Source organism: Cibotium barometz, chromosome 10 (assembly GCF_041138505.1).
Source record: "Cibotium barometz isolate CiBa-2024 chromosome 10, ASM4113850v1, whole genome shotgun sequence".
Lineage (NCBI taxonomy): Eukaryota > Viridiplantae > Streptophyta > Polypodiopsida > Cyatheales > Cibotiaceae > Cibotium > Cibotium barometz.
The window spans coordinates 48,508,509-48,519,745 of record NC_141055.1 but is presented as its reverse complement, the minus strand read 5'-3'; positions in this window follow the sequence as shown (position 1 = coordinate 48,519,745).

Genomic DNA, 11,237 nt, shown 5'->3' with positions numbered 1-11,237 from the left:
AGCCTTTCCAACAAGGCATAACATCATTTTTCATCATGTAGCTAGATGCATCTAGACCCTCTCGCGTGTGTCAATGTGCATGTGATGTATCTACCCAACATAGACAGCAACAAGAGTGGCCACCACTTCTTTTGAAGAGGAAATGGTCAGAAACTAATGAAATATCAATAAATTCACTATTTTTTGCTCTGGGGAGGAGTAGAGTAACAGTGCATAAAACACTATTATTCTTTTACAAAGGGGGAGGCTTCTATTTATAGGAAAAAGTGAGCCTCGAACCAAGCAAACTGATTCTAGAGCTTTCCAGATCAGTTTGGTCACTTTTTGACCATTTTTAGGTGAGTTTAGCTTACTTTTTGGTTCAAGTTGTAATAGGAGAGAGGAGAGATGAAAATATCTCATTATTTGTGAGTTTCAAACTCATACACACATGTGAAATAGGTGCTCCCTTTATGAGGAGGGTGCAGGCTTTGGTGGGACCTTAACAACAAAGGCTTTGGCAAAGTCCTTTGCCATTCTTAGAGCTTCAACCGCCATTGAGACAGGTTTAGCATTCTTCATTAAGGTGTCCAATGGCTCCTTCTTTCCCCTCAAATGAATCTGGCAATCAGCTGCTCTTCATCCAATTACGAGAAATATTTGAGGAGAAGGGCAAAAGCTTGATGGTACTCCTCAATTGTCCGGCTATCTTGCTTTAGCTCCAAGAACTCATTCATTTTAGTTTCAAGAAAGCCCGGAGGACAAAACCTCTTTCTGAGGTAAGCTTTAAGATCGGTCCAAGTCGAGGTATTCCAATCGAGACAGTTATTCTCGCAGTGATTCCTCCAAGCGACCCTGGCCGTTTCCACAATCTTTAACCTGGCGAGAGCCATCTTGTTTCTCTCATTGTAGCCAGTTACATCAAAGTATTCTTCCATAGCCTCAATCCACTTCTCCACTACTTCACCTAACTGCTCCCCTTCACCCTTGAAGGGACCAGGTTGGGATCTGTGTAGGGCTTTTTGAACATCCTAATCTAACTCTTTGTCTCATCGGTTAGAGGATCCGGTTGCCTTGCACGGGCCGCGCGCCTCATGATTCTGACCAAACGAGATTTTTGTCAACTTAACTTTGACAATAGATTTATGATTATTTAATTTTTGCAATTTATTCTTTAAATAGATAATTATTTCATCATACTTCATGAAACAAGATTTACTCTGATAATTTTATTAACCATATTCACAATCATGAAAACAATTTGGAATTTCTTTGCAAAACATCGATTATTATCAAAAGTTTTCGATATATACATAGAGCATCACCATGGCTCCCAAAATCACTGCCTCAATCGTGTACGCATAAAGAAGCAAAACTGCGAAGGAGACATACCATGGTACACATGATTCATTACAGAAAGAGGTGCTATAATTCTACTTCTAGGGATAAAGCGGCTAAGAAGCCTAAAAACTCGGCATGAAATTCTGAAGTTCCTGGGTGAATGATCAAAGAGTTGAAAATATTTTGCCTCAGCCTCTGACGCTGACTAGTACTGACATTAATACATCGTCCTCCAAAGGACCACATATACCGAGGTCGCTCAATAGGATCAAGAAATTAAAGACTCTCAAAATGACGTGCGAGTCTCACTCTGCTTACTCGGGTCGTAGCAGAGTTGATGAGGTGCTTGAATGCAAAGGCTATCATATCCTGACTGTGGGAGAGTTCAGGAATGCCAGATAGATTCGGGGTATCCATCTAAAATTTCCAATTCAATCTATGAGTTTTCAATTTTTGAAGTTCATTCAAGATAATATTAACAAGTGAAAACATTATTTCCCAGAGTTACTTTAAAATTTTAAGCAATTTTTGTTGCTGTTACGTAAATTTACAACAGCGCTCTGATACCAACTGTAGGATCCCACTTCCCCCTCCGCACACTGGATTCCCGGTAGCTGGCAGCGGAAGCAGCTCCCTCATGCGTGGGGTAGGGTTTCCCACTCGGGGCCTCGCCCTCGAATGTCTGGGCACGAGACTAAGCTAGTGGTCGTTCTGAAAATCAAAACCGAGAAAATTTCCCATGCCCAGAAAATGGGGATGATTCCACCATTTTGAATTTCTTAATGAATTCTTCTAACAAGGTCAAGATATTGAACTAACCTTCATCTGAATAAACCAGATAGAAGGGAAACTATTACAGACCTAACTTGAAGGGATCAACACTTATTTCCTAATTGAATCAGCTATACAGCCGTTGATCTATTCATTAGAGAAGTCTTCATTAGAGAAGTCTTCAGGCTTCTATTTAACTACTCGAGCTTTAAACGTATTCCTATTAATCAATTTTATTATTAAAACTCTATTGGTTCTAGCCTAACCCCATCTGGCGGCCCATGGGAAGTACTCACCCACCCATAATTGAATGCCTTTCTTAACTTTTGCTTTAGAATACAGATACTTTAACTTTTAAAGCAATCCATTTACAAACAATTATTGGTTACAGATGTCATAACTCAAAATTTCCATTCAATCCTTGTTTCTCACAAAACAGTATCACTCTGGACTCTTCGTTGAGACCAGCAAGTCAGCAATGAGATCCAGTAACAGATTACAATAATTTTCTCGTCATCATACATATATATATCTTCCACGATATACGCATGGGTGTCCTAAGCACCGCGAGCCTGTGCATCGCCTGGTCAGAACCCTCCAGGATCCTCCTTAGGTGTCTTGGCACTTCACTTAGGGACCGCTTCGTCGGCCCTCGCCCATCTTATCGGAAAGCACACCATTTTTCACCATACCTAGGCTGGTCAAGACCTAGACAGGTTTTTGCCGCGTGAGCCGTCCTTTCAACACTCCCCGCCAGCTATTGCAACCGAACTTCCCTTAGAAAAACACATATACCAAATGCTCCCTCCAGCATTCTGGCGTAAGACAGTCCTTTAAGAAAACAAGGTTTCTATGCAAGTTTTCAGTTTTTATTATTTTTTGATTACAATGGGTATATCTTAAATCTGTATCCCAATACTTCTAGATCACAGGTCTAAAATTCCAACAGAATTTCTTGAATTCTGTAACCTTGATCCTCCGATTAGAATCAAGGGTCTTAACTTGATTTCAGATTCGGTGGGTGATTTAAGTGAAATTTTTCTGAACTGGTCACATCATCTTTTCTTGAAACTGACGAAGGAGATTAAGTCTTGGTCATAGTCTGATTCAGGGTGATTTGAGTCTGGAAAGGTTCTCCCGGAACTAACTTTCTTGAAGGGTAATATTTTAATTACTACTTTACTGAATTTCAATCATTGAGTATTTTGCTTAATTGAATTAAAAACTAATCATAAACTCCTATGAGGAATAAATTAATCATTTATCTAAAATTTCGACTTCGATAGTTTTTTTGAATTTTCTCTTTACCATCCTAGAGAATATGAAACGGTAGAATTTTCTCTCACAGGGTATTTACTTATTCATTTACTAATATTCATGGGATTTGAACATAGGATTAAAGAGAACTCTTATTTGAACATAGGATTAAAGAGAACTCTTATTTTGATATAAAAATTTTGTATGCATCTATTTATGCATAAAATCCAACTTCTATGGAAATAACACTTTTATATAAAAGAAAATCCTTTTATGCATCTATTTATGTAAAAAAATCAATTTTGATGAAAGTAACACTTTTATAATAATAAAAATCTTTTATGCATCATTTTATGCATAAAAATCAATATTGGTGAGAGTAACACTTTTATAATTAAAAAAATCTTTTATGCATCATTTTATGCATAAAAATCAATATTGGTGAAAGTAAGACTTTTATAATAAAAAAATTCTTTTATGCATCATTTTATGCATAAAAATCAATATTGATAAAAGTAACACTTTTATAATAAAAAAAATCTTTTATGCATCATTTTATGCATAAAAATCAATATTGGTGAAAGTAACACTTTTATAACAAAAAAATTCTTTTATGCATCATTTTATGCATAAAAATCAATATTGATAAAAGTAACACTTTTATAATTAAAAAAATCTTTTATGCATCATTTTATGCATAAAAATCAATATTGGTGAAAGTAACACTTTTATAACTAGAAAAATTCTTTTATAACTAGAAAAATTATTTTATACATAAAAATCAATATTGGTAAAAGTATCAATTTTATAATAAAAAAAATCTTTTATGCATAAAAATCAATATTGATGAAAATAACACTTTTATAATTAAAAAATTATTTCCAATATGCATCTTTCTATGCATGGAATTCGAATCTAATGAAAATCACTCTTTTATAATAAAAAAATGACCAATATTCATCTTTCTATGCATAGAATTGAAATCTAATGAAAATCACTCTTTCAATTGAATTCTCATCTAGATTGAACTGAATACGATCTGACTCAAGGTGAGTGAAAAGAATCTTCCAACTTGCCAATTCAACTTGCATAGGTTTCCCTGATTTCTGTTCTAAGACTAGCTTACGCAAGCATCCAAGGGAAATGAAAGAAATCAATTAAAAGCTTAAAAGGCTTACCCTGATACTGAGCTGGAGTATGGATGACGGAGAATTGGCGATTTGGTCCTTGGTTCTCAATTGTTGCATAAATTTGTCCTCTTTCCTCTTCCACTACTTCTGCTATTGTGACTGCTTTGGCTGCTGCAGTCCTCTGAGGCGGAACTCTTTCTCTTTGCTTGCCCCAGTTCTGGGAAGGAGTTCTGAGGCTATTCTTGACAGGCAGATGGCTGAGCTGAACTTCTCCTGGGATTGCCCTAATTTTGACGAGATGGACCCTGATTTGACTGATAGGAAGGGGCTTGTCTCTGCACTCTCAGTCCTTGTGACTTCTCTGTCCCCTTCACATGGCAGGAGTCGGGCAGTCTTTCAGCTGGTGACCAAAACCCTAACATCCAAAACACCGGTTCTCACTTTTGAGCTCATCCCTCTAAATCCTTGAAAGAAGTGGGGCTCCTCAGAAAGTGTTATGTGGGAAGGGTCTTCCTTCACTTCTGAATCTCCCAGTATCCTGATTCTGATTTGGGCCTTGCTATCTCTTTGGGGGAGGAAAGTTTGAAGTACTTCCCGGGGTTTGGAATCTTTTAAATTTAGAGGGTGCAGGATTTGGTGGGACCTTAACAACAAAGGCTTTGGCAAAGTCCTTTGCCATTCTTAGAGCTTCAACCGCCATTGAGACAGGTTTAGCATTCTTCATTAAGGTGTCCAATGGCTCCTTCTTTCCCCTCAAATGAATCTGGCAGCTCTTCATCCAATTACGAGGAATATTTGAGGAGAAGGGCAAAAGCTTGATGGTACTCCTCAATTGTCCGGCTATCTTGCTTTAGCTCCAAGAACTCTGGAATGAAGGGATGTAATGCATGAAAATATGAGTAATCACCATGTAAACATGATGCCTAAGTGTGTTTAGTCTCTCACACCAAGAGAATGGAAATAGCCTTCCACAAGCCAAGAAGCCATGAGCTCCAAGAAACATGAGTTTCCATTTCTAAAAATGATCATCAAAAGTTACATCCATGGGCCAAGCCCCCTCTTTTATACCTGGACTTGTCCCCATTATTAATCCTATTTAATAAAGTTCCTACTTTATTACAAACCATCCCTTCCCAAAGATTTTGTCCTCAAAATCTATAATGTGTACAATCTCCAAATATGAGACTCTAATGTAATCAATGGGAAGTGGTTGAGAGTCCTCAAGTACATCCAAAGCACATATGCAATGAAAATCCGGATGTACACAAGTCCGCCAAGCTCCAAGTCCAAAAAGTATGAGTGAGACTGTTATGACAGCCCTTCTAGTCGATGAAGTACCTTGAAAATTCTTCATGTAAACTCCATAAAATGGGCTGGAAATGATATGTACACTCAGCCATATATGTCCCACATCATGGTCTTCCATTTTGATGCCGAATGAAGCTTGTTGGAGTAGAAAAATAGGCCCAATAGTAGACCTTTCCAAAGCTGTCCAGAAATTACAGCATGTATAATCCTCCTCATATTACCCAATTTGCTCAAGTAAATCATACCACTTAGCCAAGAAAATCATCCACAAGTAAGCCATGTTGTTGGGCATAGTCCATTGATTGCCAAGTAGCCATATTCATGGGTAATTGTATCCATTTGGCAAGGTAGTTTCAGCACTCTAGGCCCCACCAACCTTTGTGTGCTTGGGTCCTTGCAACCCGTCAATACATCTTGTGAGATAGAGCATATGCAAACTGAAATTTCTACATTGGTAGGCATGTCTCCATCCACAAGATTTTCCTTAACTCACCCTCCCGGGTCAAAAGGAAACTCACCATCCTCATGCACTTCATCATTGCAATCCTCCCATTCCTCAATGTCATGAGAGTCATACTTGTTCTCTTCTTTGTCCATGAGGATCATAGTGATCACCATCTTCTTTGATTTGCAAGCATGCCCGGGTGACCACCTCTCTTTGCACTTAAAGCATAGCCCTTTGCTTCTCAACTCCTCAATGTTTTGATCATCCATTCTTTGAATCTCCTTGAAGTGTTGAAAGGGCTTCTTCGTAGGATCACTACCCTTTTTGGCATCAATATGCACTCCATCCTTTGGCTGTCCACTCCCACATGATGTAGGAAACCTTGGAGTAGAGGATGGTAATGTGGAGGTAGGATCCTTCCCAAGGTTACAAGTAGTAGTGGTTGGTTTGGGTGTGTCTATGGCGAAGGTCATGGGCTGAGACCTCTTGTACTTTGGCTCATAAAGTTCGGCTAACCTCATAGCTTCTTTGAGAGAGCTAGGCCTTTGAGCCGACACATCCGCCTTGATGAAATGTTCAAGCCCATGCACAAACTTTCTCATCTTCATGTCTTCACTCAAACCTTCCACATACATTGAAAGCTTCAAAAACCTCTTGATATAATCTCTCACCATCATCCCCTTTTGAGAAAGCTCATACCATTCTTCATGGTATCGATCAAGCACTAAGGATGAAAGGAAGGCCAAGTTCATCTCCCGCTTCAATCCTTCCCAAGTTGATGGCGTGTTCCCTTGTTTGACCATATACCTCCACCATTGATGAGCATAGTCTTCAAGATGTAGGGAAGCAAATTGTACCATATCACGCTCACTTTTTGGGTAAAGTTGGAAATAGGTGTCAAGCTTGGTAGCCCACTCCTCCAACTCTTGCGGAGATGATCCATCACCTTTGAACTTTGATAGTGAGACTTTGTCTTTGACATCCTTAGAAGCTGTGTAGGATGGGTTGTCATGTTGGGTAGAGGGTTTGAACCTTTGCATCTTCATATACGATTCCATGAATTGCGCAAAGTCTTTATAGTCCCTCTTGATGTCATTTGGTAACTCCATCCACTTCTCATGAGCATCCCTTTGTCTTTGGGCAAAGGATAATTGGTTCCAATCGAGTACCACCTCTTCATCAATCATGTGCATATTGGAATTAGATGGACCCGAGTGAAAAGAAGAATGAAACATGTCCTTGACAAGGGGCCTCCGTGCATCCGCCATGAATCCAAAAGTAGCATTCTTGGTGGCATGCTCATGCATTACTTTGGGAGAAACCTCTTGTGCCATAGGTAGCTTGCCTTCCCTACGGCCTTCAAAAGCTGTCCCATATTGCTTGCCTGCATGTGAAACACCATGACCACTATCAAATGAAGGTTGGCTCATTGGCCGAGCCACCCTCTCTTCCAAGACTTCCATCCTTGTGGCCATAGTATCAAGTCTATCATTGACCTCCACCCTTGTAGCCATCGTGTCCATCTTCGCATTCATTTGCATCAGCATTTGCATGATCGAATCGATGGGGATGGTATGTGACGCTTGTGGGGTGGGCTTGTGGGCACTTCCAACATTCACTTCTTCATGCACTTCCCTTGAAGTATGCCCACAAGTATCTTCCGGAGCATCTAAGATTCCTTGCTCCATAATTGCTTCTTCTCCCTCTACCTCGTCGGGAGTCAAGGTGTTATGCTTTGGTCGCCCTCTTGTCCTCGTTCCCATGGAAAGTATCGGTTTCAAAGATTTGGCTCTAACTTGAGGTAGGGATGTCCGATTGAAGTGGTCTAGAGCTTGTTGGAGAGCTAATGAGGTGTACTAGACCACTATACAAAGACCCTTAAGAAGTGAGAAGTGCTACTATTCTCTGTTTTAGGGTTTACAGGGTTATAGGCTGAAATAGTATTTTGAGCATAACTTGAGCTAGAAATATCCGAATGCAAAACTTCTTAGCTCAAATCGAAGCCCTCGATGAGTACTACGAGCCTATGTGATTAGATCTTGAAGACCTTAAAACCCCTATGACTGAATTAGGGTTTACTGTTTCTGCAAAAACCCTAATTTCTACCCCAAAGAGATATCGAAACGGAAAGGTTAAGGGCTCATTGGGTAGCTCTAAGGAAGCACTAAGAGCTCGTATGATCACCTTTAATTCAGTCCAAAAGGTTTGGGACTGAATTAGGGTTTTGTAAATCTGCAATTTTCTTGCCCAAGTGACCCTTTTGTGCCCCCAATGATCCTTGCTTGTTCCCACACCTTTGTTAGCACCTTTTGCACTTCCTTTGCATCCCAAGGTCTGCAATTAATGTTTCACCAACCTCAATTGCCATGCATAGCCAAGATTTTGGAAAAATTTCGTCATAGTCTCCTTTGTAAATGGAGCCAAATCTCAACTGAAAATGCAATTTCTGAAATCAAAATACAATGCTCTTTGCATCCCACAATGCCATGAAAGCTCTTATGCAATCTTTGTCCATCAAGGCATTAGCAACATCCACACAATATGATGGAATAGGGGGCCCCATTGCCCAAATGCATCCATAAAGTCGATGTGAGGATTGTTGAGGACGCGCGTTGAAGCTTGCCGATCTCCCGGCCAAGCCCTTCTCACCCCTTCACCAAGTTTTCCTCCAAGGTGAAGGTTGAGGCCATTTCTTCACTCCGTGTACCTAATCCCTCTTTGTACCGCTTTTCCAAGGCAATCACGGCACAAAGAGTTCAAGACATTCTCCCCTTGGCCTCTCCAACCAATGCCAAGGTACCCTCACACATTGCTAGATTCTAGAAAACTTGAAGTGGTAGCAATGGTGAGTGTAGGTACAAAAATGATGTGAATGTAATGGAAGAGATCACTTACAAGTATATGGCATGACTCATGCCATTTACAATTTTCTCATGAATCAATACGCATGAACTCATGCTCATTCTCCTCACTCCAAGTGTTCACCATCCATCAAACAAATTCCAACATCAACAACATCCAACAACACATTGACACTTGTGAAATATGAGTTCAATCCCCCAAAATTGATCCAAGAGCTATGCTTTCTTATGCCAAAATGCAAGTCATAGCATTGAATGGCTATGTAGATGATTCAAGGCATCTATGTGGCATAAAGATAAGCATGAATGGCTCCCAAAAGCATTGAGTAAACTTGATACTCCATCAATGGCATGCCAATTGAATCAAAGTGAAGAGAATCTCCAAAAATATGATCCATTGTTTGGCCAAGGCTCATGTGGAAGCAATCCATTCCACAAATGCAAGTAATAATGCATAGACAAGCATCATTGGCATGTGAATGGTCAAGCCAAATGGTTAATTTCTGAAAATTAGGGTTTCTTCATGTGGAAAACCCTAATTCATTCCCAAGCTCCACCAAATGCTTCAAACTTGCAAGAAATTGATCATACCACTCACCAATGTCATCCGGAAAGCCTCAATGGTAGAATATGTTGAAGAAGCCTCTTGTTGAAGAAAAACGTAGCTCTCTTTTGCTCTGAAATTTGCAGCCAAAATACATCTCCCATGTGCTTGAATAAGGCTTGAAAATATGCTCCAAATAATAGCTAAAAACCCTATTGCAAGGCTTCCATGTCTTGAGGTAGTAGAGCTAGGCTTCACCTAGCTCTTCCCTCACCAATTTTCAGCGCAGATTTGGCCTGCAGCAGCCCGCCGTTTGCTTCTTTACTCCCTCCATGAGATGATTAGAGTGCCAATCATGCATGTGAAATGTTTAGAAGCTTAGCAATGGAAAGATATGGTCCATGGAAGGTAGGTTAAGCTCAACTTTCAGCCATGGAGGAATGAACAAAAGCTTCCAAATCTTGAGAAAAAAATTAGCAAGAAGAGGCTCAAATGAAAGATCTCAGAAAGCTCTACAAAGACCCCAAGGTTTGGCATCAAAACAGGTAAAGGAAGAGCATCCCATGGCTATGGAAAGCTTGAGGAAGAAGAAGATGATTACTAATCATGATTAGCAGAAAAGTTAATTGCAATTAGTCACTTGCCCTAAGTTTTGGCCCGACTGCCCCAAATTTTTGGTCCAGAGGCCCAAAATTTGGTCCAAAAATGGCAAAATTGGCCAAAATCACTCAAAATTCAAGCAATTTCCATGAAATGCTCACCATCTCCATGAGATTAAGCAAGATTAGAGAAGATTTGTCAAGAATCACTCAAGGATTACAAGAAAATGAGAAAAAAAATTCAAGAAACTCAAATTTTCAAGCAAATTTTCCCAACAACCCATGCATGCCCATGATCAAAATCAAGAGCTCTGATACCAATTGGAATGAAGGGATGTAATGCATGAAAATATGAGTAATCACCATGTAAACATGATGCCTAAGTGTGTTTAGTCTCTCACACCAAGAGAATGGAAATAGCCTTCCACAAGCCAAGAAGCCATGAGCTCCAAGAAACATGAGTTTCCATTTCTAAAAATGATCATCAAAAGTTACATCCATGGGCCAAGCCCCCTCTTTTATACCTGGACTTGTCCCCATTATTAATCCTATTTAATAAAGTTCCTACTTTATTACAAACTCATTCATTTTAGTTTCAAGAAAGCCCGGAGGACAAAACCTCTTTCTGAGGTAAGCTTTAAGATCGGTCCAGGTCGAGGTATTCCAATCGAGACAGTTATTCTTGTAGTGATTCCTCCAAGCGACCCTGGCCGTTTCCACAATCTTTAACCTGGTGAGAGCCATCTTGCTTCTCTCATTGTAGCCAGTTACATCAAAGTATTCTTCCATAGCCTCAATCCACTTCTCACCTAACTGCTCCCCTTCACCCTTGAAGGGACCAGGTTGGGATTTGTGTAGGGCTTTTTGAACATCCTAATCTAACTCTTCGTCTCATCGGTTAGAGGATCCGGTTGCCTTGCACGGGCCGCGCTGTCGTGACGTGGACGATGTCGCTGGGAAAGTGCGAGACTTCTAGCTGTGAGAGTTGCTTCTGATTTCCAC